Source organism: Vidua macroura, chromosome 1, assembly GCF_024509145.1.
Source record: "Vidua macroura isolate BioBank_ID:100142 chromosome 1, ASM2450914v1, whole genome shotgun sequence".
Taxonomy (NCBI): Eukaryota; Metazoa; Chordata; class Aves; order Passeriformes; family Viduidae; genus Vidua; species Vidua macroura.
This window is the reverse complement of record NC_071571.1, coordinates 36481646-36494731: the sequence shown is the minus strand read 5'-3', so window position 1 is coordinate 36494731 and position 13086 is coordinate 36481646.

Sequence of the window (13086 nt, the reverse complement as noted above, 5' to 3'; positions counted from 1 at the left end):
TATGGAACACAAAGAAGAGTAATTATTTCAACCAACCTATTGTTTCAGCAATATCTAAATTTAGTACACCATGGAGTCAAATATACCCTAAATCCTGACCCAAACAGTGGTTCTGATTGCCAGCTAACATAACTCCATGTTTCCAACAAAAATCACCAAGAAAACACTGAAGCTCATTCCCTGTGAATTTTATCATGCAGTAGCAGCCATAGAACATTTCCCTGCTGTTACCAACTTTTGCTAAATTTAGCGGGGCAAATTAAAGGTGAAAGATTTCATTTTTCAACCAAAAGCCCAATCTATTCTGAAGCAATGTATTTTCATTAATAAGTTTAAATTCAGATCATCCCTTCTCAGAGCATTCTGTCTCGGCAGTCCTGTGGTGCTATATTACTCTATTGGTCTGTAAATATTTTTTTTAAATATTCTGTTCCTTCTCCATTACCACCACTTCCTTACTCTTGGGACAAAAGAATCTTTTCCCTGATATTTTAAAGCATTAAAACAGCTCAAGGGGTAAAGAAAACATTTTTCATGTAATCTTTGAAAAGTTTAGTTGTCAAGGAGACCAAGACCTTAGCGACCAGGTATGGAAGCCTATTCAGCTCACTGACATGATTGTGAAAGAAGGTGCAAGGACGCCAGTATACCTGGAGGCAAACATGCCTAGTGTTTCAGAAGCGTCTTGCTTCCTGACATACCTTTATTACACAACTAAACAGTGACTCAGATTTCCTTCTCTCTGGATGGTATCTTCTGGTGAGAAAAACATGGTTAAAGGAGCTTACTTGGATGATATATTGCCTCAATAAATCACTGGATTGAGGTATGATCTGGAAATGTCATTCACAGACTGACACTTTCCAAAGAAGAACAGGTCCAAGAGCACATTTTATACAATTGCAGAATAAATGACAGTCAAAAAGTAACAAATTGGAAAAATGCTTTCCTAACTCCAGGCAAAAGGAATACTATCAAATGAGTCTTTCTCTGATATTACTTCTGTTGCCAGGATAGGGACATGTCACACAACGCCCAGGCTGAGACAGAGAGAGGTAGATGCTTGGCATTTTCAATTTTCACAAAAGTCAAATTTTATTTGCAGGTTTTATGTTTGTCCATAGTCTGCTTGCTAGCATTGGGACCTAGAGAAGTGGACAGCCTTTCACAGGAGACAATGCTTTTGTAAGGTTAACCACTAAACCAAACTATTTGTAAATATATCAGAAATAAATATAGAAAAAGCATTTGAAGTCTGAAAGAGCCATGGATTTGCACCTCAAATAAAATTGAATAAAACATAATACATAAAACATAATAAACATAATAAATAATGAATATAATTAAAAAGCATTTTGTGATAAAATGCATAGATAAGCATATGCAAGGAACATCAGTAAAAAACTCAGGAGCCCCTAGAGATCACTGTCAGAATCAGACTTAGTCAACATCTGTGTCAATAACTTAGAGAATGCAGTGTGTGGAAAATAGCAGGGCGTTTTTCAGATAGTCAAGTGCCACACTGACCACAAGGAACTCCAAAAGCCAATCCAGGGAGTGTGCACAACCCTCAGGGGCTGGTGAGCTTCCATGTGGATCACTGTGAAGTTCTGTATCAAGGGAAGAATAACCTAGACTTTACTTACCTGATGCTGTATTCAGAACAGTTTTCATTAGTGGAAATGCTAATGGAGTCATCAATAACAGCTCTTTGCAATTCTGAGTTAAGTTTGCAACACCAGCCATAAAATGCTGGGTGTCATTAAGAAAGACAGTCACAACAAAACCAAGAAAATAATTTTGCCACTGGGGACACTTTGCTTGACCCATGTTTTTAATGTGTTTGCAGCTCTGTTCTGTGCATCTTAAGACAGAACAGAGCAGGAGACAGACCAGAATTAGAAAAAAAAAAAAAAAAACTAAAAAACAACACAGAGAAGAGCAACTAAAGTGATAGAGAGGCTGTACCAGTAAATTTACAAGGAGAATAAGGAACCTATAGATGAGAAATATATGGTAAAAAAAGGACAAATTTTTAAACACCATGCTACTAGGTGCTATTTGAAATATTGTCCTTTGTACTTTTAAAAGGTTTAGTTTTTTTCTTGCTTAGTGCATTTCTTCAGAAGTCCAAATGTGTTTTCCAACTTACTGGCCCATTGTTCAGGGATCTAGTTTTAAGTGTACTTTAAAGATGAAAAAAGTGCAGACTACTGCAAGTTGCTACTCTGCATGAGTGCTAATAAAATGCCTACCTAGCAACAACTTCTTGTTTGAAAGAAATCACTCTTCTGTGTATACCATAGCCTTGAAAACCAGCACGCTTGTCACATCCTGCCCAGCAGCAGTGGCCTGGAATAAATATAAAGAAAACTTTAATATAGCAAAGAACACAACCACCAACACTGGTGCATGTGTCATTAAAACAGACATCACCAAGAAGAGGACAGGTGTATGGTGAGTAAGTTTAACTAAAATAAAGAGAGAATAGCTACTCCTACTGCAAGGAGAGAGGATTTCTTAGCTGAAAAGCTTTTTAGGGTTACTTGGATCCCCTGAAACACACTGAACAACTACAGTATGAATTCTCAGTCTGATCAGTTCCACTCCTTGACTGCTTCCTGATAGTCAGCATTTGTACAACAATACTTACATCTCTGGTTCCCATGAGGCAGCTTCCATGCTACAGTTTTAAACTAATGACAGATAACAGACTAGTCCACAGTCTATTTAAGAGTGCCATTTTCAAAAGCATTGAGTTAGCTTGCACTTGTTTTGATTTTCCTTTTATTTCAAGTACTTTTAACTACTGCCTTTCATTCACAGGTTTAGGGTATCAGCTAAAGCAAGTCTAATTCTGTGAATTGTTTTAGTAGACATCTTCTTGCAAAGAAGAGGTGGTTCAATCTAGATTTTTGTGTTGAAAGGAATTGTGGATGTTTCTTGCTCATTTGCTAGTTGGTTTTCATATTGGAAGTGAGTGGAGAAGGGCAAAAAAAGAACTATTTTTCATAGCAATTGCAATACATTTTTGTTCAATAACACAGACGTTGAGCAAGCCAAGCTCAGCAGCATTGTGTGGCCAGTCACAAAATTTCCCAATGGAAATCCCAGATTTATAGCTTTTTGCACGTCCACTAGTGTATTTAATAAGTATATTTTGTTCAAAAAATGAGCACTCACAAGTTTCAACAATTTCCTCCAAAAATTAAAAAATTCACACACAGCCTATTTTTATGACAGACACTTTTATGTAATGCCCCCTCTCTTTCACTTCCTGTCCACTGAGCAGTTTAGCAGAGCTCACTTAAGACTAATACCTTCATTTTGTGTTGAAATGAGCATGCTTTTTGGGGAAAAATATTACATTTATGGCTTTCATGCTAGTTCATCATTTTATCATAGCAGCAAACAGAGAAAAGAGCTTCTTAACATTTAAAGGTCTGGGTTAAGGAGAAAGTCTAAAACACACACACACAGAGCCACTTGCTTCCTCTTTGAGTTGACATTTCCTTGTGCATGAGTAGAAGTGAGGAAGGACAAGACATATATAGGTCTTTTAAAATAAAGAATAGGATTCTACTATAGTTGACAATTCCAATCTTCTTAAGAGGATAAAAAATGATATTTCAATCCCACCTCTGTTTAATTTTCCTCCCCATTTGGGGGACTAAATGCAATATTGTTTTTTTGATCCTTACTAATTATTCTCCTTTTTTATCCCAGCCCCAAATCAATTGGAGCATCATAGCAGTTTTCAAATTAATTATTAGATTTTTTTCCCCTGACTCATTTCAGACACTTTTATTAGAAAAGTGATTGATATATTAACACCATTAATTACTTATTTGACCCATTAATTTTGTCTATCTGCACAGACCTAATTGAAACAGCCTACACTGATTCTAGGATCTCATTTTGCCGATCGAAAATTAATTTCAGGTACTCTTGACTGCTGAGTCTGTGTGATGGTGAGAAACACTGTTCCCACCTCACACATCTGTTTAATATTCCCACACTTCTTTCTCAGTCCCAAAAAGACCTTCAGATTCTGTCCCTGAAAGATTTCTATGAGCTTCGTTCTCTTGCCTCAATAAACAAGACTACCTCAATAGGCCTCCATAAATGACAGTTCCCGTTCATTTGACATAATTTGCCTTTCCACCATCAAGCTAAATTTCTTCAATAGACTCTTAATTATTCTAACCCCATTATCTAATGCTATTATAAATGTTTAAATAATATTTGATATAGTTCTGGTCCCGCTGAAGTTAATGGGAATATTGCTGTTGCCTTAATTAAGATCAAGATAAAATTTATATTGTTTAATTTGTCACATATTACTGTTGGGTAAAAACAACCTAGTTAGTATTCAGAGGTACTAAACAGACCCAGCTCCCAGACTAGAACTGGCAGGGCCTCAACACTTCTCAGGAGAAGTCTGGGAGCCTGTGTTGCACAGTGGGCGAGAAGAGAAGGGAGCAGTCGCAGGGTCGTGCACTCTGCTGCGTATCGGCAGCCCCAGAAGGCTTCCCACGCTCTGGGATGCTCAAAGCCTTTAAATGGAGTGCTCGAGTCAGGATTCGTCAAAAGACAGGAAAAACAGAGAAGTGAGAAAACGGAGAAAAGCCTTCCCCAATGTGAGAACAAACCAGATACATTTTTCCAAATTATTTGATCAAAAATCTGGACAATTTTAAGTGAAGCATTTTTAAAAATCTTTGGCAAAAGACACTGTGTGCATTGATCAGATCTGGTTCAAAAAGAAATACATCTTTTAAACCAGAAACTAAATATTATTAATACAAAGATTTTTTGGCTGATGATCATTTAGCTTTCATTAAAATTAAAAAAAATAAATTACAAGCTTTTTTCAGCAAAAGCCATGGTTATTTTTATACTGTGAATAAAGCCCTTCACTTACAAAAAAAAATTAACAGAGAAACTAGAATTTAATGTTTCTTGCAGGTATAATATTATATTCTGTTCTCTTGTACAATGCCAACTTCAGCAGAAAAAAAACCTAAGAACGGATTAATTTGTGACATCTTTGTTATGTTCACGGCCAAGATACAATCACACCTACATGATAAAATCTCACAGTGCATTACTTCCAGGCTTCTGTGGAGGTGCCTCTCCAGAGAGTCTGGCTGACACGTTCCACAGAGACATCCGAAATTCCACTGAGACCTCAGTTCTGTTCCTGTCACTGGGAAAGTCCCTCAGACACTTCCTAATTTCTCTACAGATGTATTCATTCCACTAGGCTGGTGACTTTTAGGACTATAATCAGTGAAGTCTGCCCAGGGGCTGTTTCACCTCCTGTTTTGGGGAAAGGGTAAAGCAAAAAAGTTTGCATGGCCTGGTTTTGGTAGTGGAGTTTTACAGGGGTGGCTTCTGTGAGAAGCTGCCAGAAGCTTCCTCCATATCCAACAGAGCCAATGCCAGCTGGCTCCAGGATGAACCTGTCACTGGCCAAGGATGGGCCAACCAGAAATGGCGGGAACATATTTAAGAAAGAAATAGTTATTGTGCAGATGTAATTGCAGCCAGAGAAGAGCTGCAAGAGACAGAATTGTGACCTTGCAGACACCAAGGTCAGTGAAGGAGGGAGAGGAGGTATTCCAGGGCACTGGAGTTGAGCTTCCGCTACAGCCCATGGTGAAGACAATACCACGCAGGACCTCAAGGATGCAGAGATCCACCTGCAGCCCATGGAGGAGACCTGTGCCAGAGCAGGTGAATGCCTGAAAAGAAGCTGTGAATCCTTGGGAGGCCCATTCTGGAGCAGACTCCTGGCAGGGACCTGTGGACCCATGGAGAGAGGAACCCACACCAGAGCAGGTTTCTTGATGGGACTTGTGACCCCGTGGGGACCCACGCTGGAGCAGCCTGTGCCTGAAGAACTGCGCCCCATGGCAAAATGACCCACATTGCAGCAGCTCAAAGAGAACTGTTGCCTGTGGGATGAACTCATGTGGGAGAAGTTTGTGGAAGGTGAACTTCTTCCTGTTGGAGGGACCCCACACTGAAGCAGGGGAAAGACTCCTCTTCTTGAGCAGTGGCAGAAACAACATGTGATGGACTGACCACAATCCCCATTCCCTGTATCCCTGCACTGCTGGGGTAGTGCTGGGAAGGAGGGAAGGATGGGGGAAAAGTATTTTTAAGATTTATTTTTCTTCTTATTCTCCTGCTCTGATTTTGTTAGCAATAAATTCAGCTAACATCCCTAAATTGAGTCTACTTTGCCCATAATGGTATTTGGTGAGTGATCTCTCCCAGTCCTCATCTCAACCCATGAACCTTTTGCTATATTTTTTCTTCCCTGTCCAGCTGAGGAGAGGTTCTGGTGTGTTCCTGGCATCCAGCCAGGGTCAGCCTACTATAATATTGCTGCTGCTTCAGAAGGCAGAGGAGCAGAATGGGCTATTGAAAGGAACCAATGGCCCAAAGAGAGGGTTATTTATGGCTAACTCCTCTCAGTTTCACCCTGTCCTTCTCTCACTGTTTATAGCACATTCGTTACCATGTCATCTCCTACCAGCCTCAAAAACAGCCAAGCCTCAACTTCTTCCCAGGAACCAAGTGGAGAGGGTGTTGAAACTCTGAACACAAGGTCCCTTATCACTGCAGCATGTCTGGATATGATGAGCACAGCAGCGAACTCTGAAAAGTAGGAAAAAAGGTCATAGGTGATTTTGTTTTAAAATATATGTGCAAACAGAAAGGATGAAATTCCCCAGTGGGCTCATTTGCTGGGATTTCAACATGTTTCCAGAGCTACGAGGTCTGAGCCCTGATAATGACTTTCAGGTTATCAGAACTGGGAATCCTGACAATACAGTGCTTCAAATTCTTAAGCACTCTTGATGTTTTGGTTTTTTTTTAATTAAGACTCTGATTCATCCAGTCCTTCACCTTCTCATGAGTCTTCAAATGTTGCCCTCTCTTTCTAGATTTCTGGATGCATCTTGCCAGTGAAGAGTGAATTCAGTGAATTCAGTGAATTCAGAATTAAAATTGCTTTGTTACAGAGCTGAGATATGTGATATCCTACAGGTGGAGGCACTAAGAGGCTCCTTTCTGTCTCCTTTTCATTGCTTCACAATATCCCACAATACAAAGAAAAGCATCTAGATGCCTACCCTACACCACTGAGGAATTTGCTTTGGGAATCTGCTCCCCAAGAGCTCCCAAATGACAAGGCCATCTTTTACTGCCCCTTGCTCAAGACAACGGTGAAATGTTTTCAAACTGGTCCCTAGAAAGAGATTTCTAGTAACAGATTTCTGAATTATTGGTAGGATCTTGTAGTCTGAACTTCCTATATGACCCCAGAGGCAGAAACTCATTCTGCAGTTCAGACCCCCACTTTACATTGAAGTTCCCTTTTGCTTTTTTAACTGCTATACTGCTTTGCCCCATGATGTTCTATTCCACTGTAATATATAGTAATTAACACTTGCTGCCCAAATTAACCTACCTATTACTTGCTTATATTAGTCCTAAACATCAGTGTAGCAAGTAAATCAATGAGGAGTCTGTGTCAGTCTGCTAGACCACTGTAGTCTTTGACTGTAACTAGTGACAGCGCTACGCTTTCATCATCTTCCTAATCTTATGGTTCTATAACTCTCCTCTAGTCTGATATTTATTTGTATTGGAAGAGAATAGCAAATACATACTACAAAGTGCCTACTACAAAGCCATACTTGTATATAAAAGCACTTTCAGGCATTTATAATATTTACTGTGGGTCATCAAATATATTCCCTGCTGTGAAAGATCGTCTTTGTTGTTCTTAAGCTCTTCTACTTTTTTCATCTTCCACAAAGAGAAACATCCTTATCTGTGCATACCCACTCTAACACAAACTGTAATCTTCAGCTTTTATCTGTATTGTTCTTGGGGAAAAATACATCATTGCATACGAGCAGAGCTAAATCTGAGTAAAATATGTTACAAATCTACTAATCTATAGCAGTACACATCTTAAACATGTTCTGGGCAGGTTTCAAATATCTGCATTGTTTGTCAGAGCCATAAACAGCTTGATATGTAAATCAAAAGACTGATATGGAATGGGGTTTTAATTTATTTCTTTTTTAAAAAGCACATAAAGAGGTATGTTCTTAATGTCAATTTTCTGTCATGACACTTTAAGAAAATTTCAGTATAGCAAGACCTGACTGAAAGATAGCGCTGCTTGGGCTCTCCAACTGCAAATATGCATCCACAAAGATCACATGCCTGGAAGCAACAAAAGATTATCCTTTATTCTTCATCTCTCTTTGCCCTTTGGAAATGCTAACCTACTGTATATAAAAACTGTGCATAGCCTGCCTGGTGAAAACCATCACCAAACACCTCCAAATGGTTTTCCTCTGTGTTAATTTGCTTCTTGGCAGTCACTATTTTTAAATGCTATTGCATTACACTTCCACAGTTGAGCTCATATGTAAGATCAGATTTTGTATTCAAATATTCAGCTCAAGAAAAAAAAAGAGATCAAAAAATACGCCTGTTCTATGCATATTGATCTCAACTGCCACTTCCCGACTCTTAAACTGAGAGCTAAACCAATCTCCCAGTGACGTTAACTCAGGTTGCTCTAAGCTCAGTTGCTTGTCATCAGCCCACATAGACAGCTGGGTGTCTTGGGATGGAGGGATGTGCTGCTGGCCGTGAGCAGAGATGCGGCAGCTCTCAGCACCAAGAAGGACTCGAACTGGTGGGATCCTTGGCTTTGCTGGCTTACTGCCATCAGACCACATCATGGTCTGCATGACAAATATTTTGATTATTATTTTATTATTTAAAGGAAACAAGGATGCAAAGCCAAAGCCAAGAAAATAGGGAGTTGTTCATCCTGAAGCTGCAATTCTGTTTATAGAGGAAAATGCAGTTTTAAAAATCCTCGTGTTTTTGTCGGATGCTTCAAGGACTACTGAGTTCTTTCCAGAATTATTCAGATTGTGGATTTTGAATATTTTGCAAGCCTGGAAATAAGGTCTTTACTTTTGGTGCCTATAACACAGGCACGCAGCTTAAAATATCCAGTCTTTAAAGTGTAGGTGTTTAATAATAGGCAGTTTGGACAAAGGATTGGAGGATTCTTGAGAGCCCTGTAGAAATGAATTTTTGATTGGGCACCTCTCTGTTGGTAATTTCTCTGAACTTTCAAAAACTTTTCGAAGCTTTTTTTGCCTTTTTTATTTGACCTTTAAAAAAATCTTAGCAGATTATAAGCAATGCAATAAGTAGAGGGTTTGCATTATTAATAAAAGAAGCCTCACCTCAGTAGCAGTTTCTCTAATCACAACACATGTACTATAAATAATGGAAAGAAGGACATCTCCTGCCATCAAACAAATAGGGGTTTTTTTCTAACTTATGGAGATTACTGAAAGACAGACAGCTACATGCAGAGTCTGCGCTCAAGAGTTTTCTGAGGGTGATTAATCAATAGGGAAAGAGACTAATCCCAAGTGGGCTTCTTGTGCCATAGAAATCCACAACATTTTCCTTTCCTAAAAGGCTCAAAGAGACAATGAAAGAGAAGGAAAAGGATTCAAAACTGACATTGGAAAGAAGAGTACAAAGTAGGTAAGAGCTTGCACAGCTGTAAAAGCAGATCTGAGAGAAGACAATCTTGACCTACATCACACATGCAGCTTACCTGAAGTTCAACCAGTTCAACACAGCCAAGTGAATGGTCCTACAGCTGGGACAGGGCAAACCCAGACACACCTACAGGCTGAGCAGAGAAGCGATAGAGAACAGCCCTGAAGAGAAGTACTTGGGGGTGATGATTGGTGAAAAACTCAACAAGAGCAGGCAGTGTGTGCTTGCAGCCCAGAAAGCCAGTGGAATCCCGGGCTGCATCAAAAGGAGTGTGGCCAGCAGGTCGAGGGAGGAGATTCTGTCCCTCTGCTCTGCTCTCGCAGAGACCCCATCTGGAATGCTGGGTACAGGTCTGGCACCCCAGTAGAAGAAGACATGGAACTGTTGGAACAAGTGCAGAAGAGGGCCATGAAGTTGATAAGGGGACTAGAGCACCAGTCAACACCGGTAGAGTGGATAGACCTGAATTGCTACCTGGATATTTGAAGAAGCACTGTTTCAGCTATTACTCAAGGTATTCCACTATATGTTACTAAAATGAGAAACAGGTAGGTTAGGCCTATGCTTAATCCTACAAGATGCTGAGCAATCTAGTCTTAAATGAGATGTGACTTAAACATTTTAGAGGCCTGTGAACAGGTGACTCTTTGTCTAAAAGGATTAAACCCTTCCTTAACACCACTGCTAAGCATGTTCACAGAAGGCAAAGTTCACAGCAAGAGTTCTGTAATTAAAGAAGAGAGTATATTAGCAAACAAGGCAAGCTTTTAATTGCAATTTCACAAACATTTAATAATATAAAGAGAGTATTACATACCAAATAATAGTGCTGCCATGATACTATTAATCATTGCGTTCATTTTTCCTGAAAAAGAGCAGCATTCAATCTCAGATTAGTTATCTCACTATCAGAGAGATGGTAACTCATTCAAATCATGTCCTTATTTCATGGCTACGGAAGCACATCATTTTGCTAGAAAAGTGAAACATCAAAATCTCACAGTGCTTTCTTTTTCTTTTCAAGCATACAATGGACTAAATTCTGACCTTGGTTACACCCATATAACTTCAACAACAAAACAGGGCCAACTTTGTGAGCCTTTCTACATATGTTTAATTGAGCTAACCAAGCGGGACAGGGTTTTGTGCACAAAGGACTTTTGTATTTGATTTTATTGTAAAAAAATTTTTTCCCCATCTCCGCCTCACTCCTTAAAACAAAAACAAAAACAAAAACAAAAAGATGAAGCAAGCAGGAACAATGCTAATTACATTTTGTATGCAGTAAGAATGGGCAGGAGGATGGGGAGGCATGGAAAACAGTCCCCTGCAGAAAATGTGTGGAGGATGAAAACAAAGTTCTCCTGAGATGGATAGAAGTTTCAGTTCCACAGGCTTTGAAATGAATGGTTCAGATGTTGTGAACACAATGGATAGTAATGATGATTACTTTTGCCAATGCCTATGGTGATGTTATAAGCTAATTATATTAGTCATTTACGCAAAGGCAAGATGCCTTTGATAACTACTATTTGGAGCAACAATTCAGCATGTTGAGTCACTGTTAAGTCACTCTTAGAGACAGACTCCAATTCAACTTACACCCAAATGAGTCTTCAGCAACTTTGTTGGACACAGCAGTTTTACTCTGCATTTAAACCTTTATAGAAACATCCAGTTCTGGCTATCTTTCTATATGCATTCCTTTTTTATTTTTCACAGTTTGTCTTAATCACCTAATCCATATCTCATGGGATTGCATTAATGCATCTACTGTATCTGAAGATACCTGATGTCCATAAAAAATATTAGTGTCCATTTAGCTTTATCTATGTGGACATTTACTACTCTGATTCTTTGGAGCCATTAATTCCTCATTAAATGATAGGGAACCCAGATGTATTACTCAGTGGGGAACAAAAGCACCAAAATACTTTTTGTATCACTAAAAAAAATTATTCTTTAAATCTCCCTTGAGGAATATAACTAAGATCAGCTTTTCATGAAAACCCATCTTATTAATAAACAAGGGTCATGACCACAAATCCCATCAAATTCCCCCAAGGCATGAAAAACTTTTCAGAGACAGAAAAAAGGAAAATGTTAATGCCTGATGATTTTAAAGGACATATCTCCAGGATTTTCTAGATGTTTCTGTATCATTAGAGGAAGACAGATGTGGCAAGCAGGAACCTATTTTTTTTATTTATGCTTACCAAGGCCTCTGCCAGCAAAGTTCTGCTCTGCCATAGAATCTTGGAAAGCAGATCATGTCCTACCATCCTAACACAACTCTATTATCCACAGTTTAATGTTTCTGTTGGAAAATGGAAGGCAGCAAGTGCAGGAGATATCCACCAACTTTGTGCTAGCAAATAAATCTTCAGCACAGAAGTCAGTTTGCTTATGGTGGTAGCACATAAAAGGGCACTTACTCAAGACAGGACCTTTTCTAAGGTCTGCAAGTCCACAGGTCTACAAGGCCATAAGTGTCACAAACATCTTCTAAAATCCAACATAATTTATGGCTGCAACGGTAGTAAAGTGAGATTTCTGAGCCCTCCCAAGCTCAAGTAGGTTAGAAGTCAATGAGACAAATGTCAATCTTTGTGCCCATTTCAAGAGCTGCACATACATTCCTCTGGTTTTGACTGATCAGTCTTCCTAAGGATAAAAGCTCCAGAGCCTTCCCAGCCAGGAGCTCAAAATTATCCCATCCTTAGATTCTTAGCAAATAAAGATTTCTGCCCTTCAGGTCATTTGGGATTCTTTAAATATTCATGAATCTGATTTCTCAATAGTTGTACTATAGTATTTAGTTGCAGAAAAAAAAAAATTACATCTGTGATGAATTTTCTTTGTTTTCAGTTTGTCTCCTGACCTTTGACATCTTAATCCATATTGACCCAAAGCTTTCCAACCTTGCATTTATGACAACTATTTTGACTAAAATCCAATCAAGTCTTTATTAATAGCCACTGAATACTTAAATGTGATCTTGTGGGGAAGAACAGAGCTGTCATCATTGTTAATGGAAAATAGAAAGAGATTTTCAGAAAACTGTGTCAGGACTTCCCCAGACTCAAGTCACTTGAGGTTTGCATTGCTGCACATCAGGAAAGCCTCCAGTAAGAAGAAATAGCAATTCATATGGAAAGGATATAAAATATAAAATTCAGAAATCATTCTTTGTCTCTGCTCACTTTTATGAGTCAGTAATTTTTACAAGTTACCTTTATTGTGTATTTCCACTTCATAAATTGTTGAAATTGTTTTCAAGCACAAAATTGAAGGAGGTACTGTTAGGGATACAATTTCCACTAATTCTTATATTAGCTAATTCCAAGCAACATGCGAGGCTCATCAGCAAGAAAATTCTTGTGTTTACAGATAATATATGTATAATGAGTATATTAATTTTTATAGCACAATTTATTCCACACTTAGTAATTGCCAAGA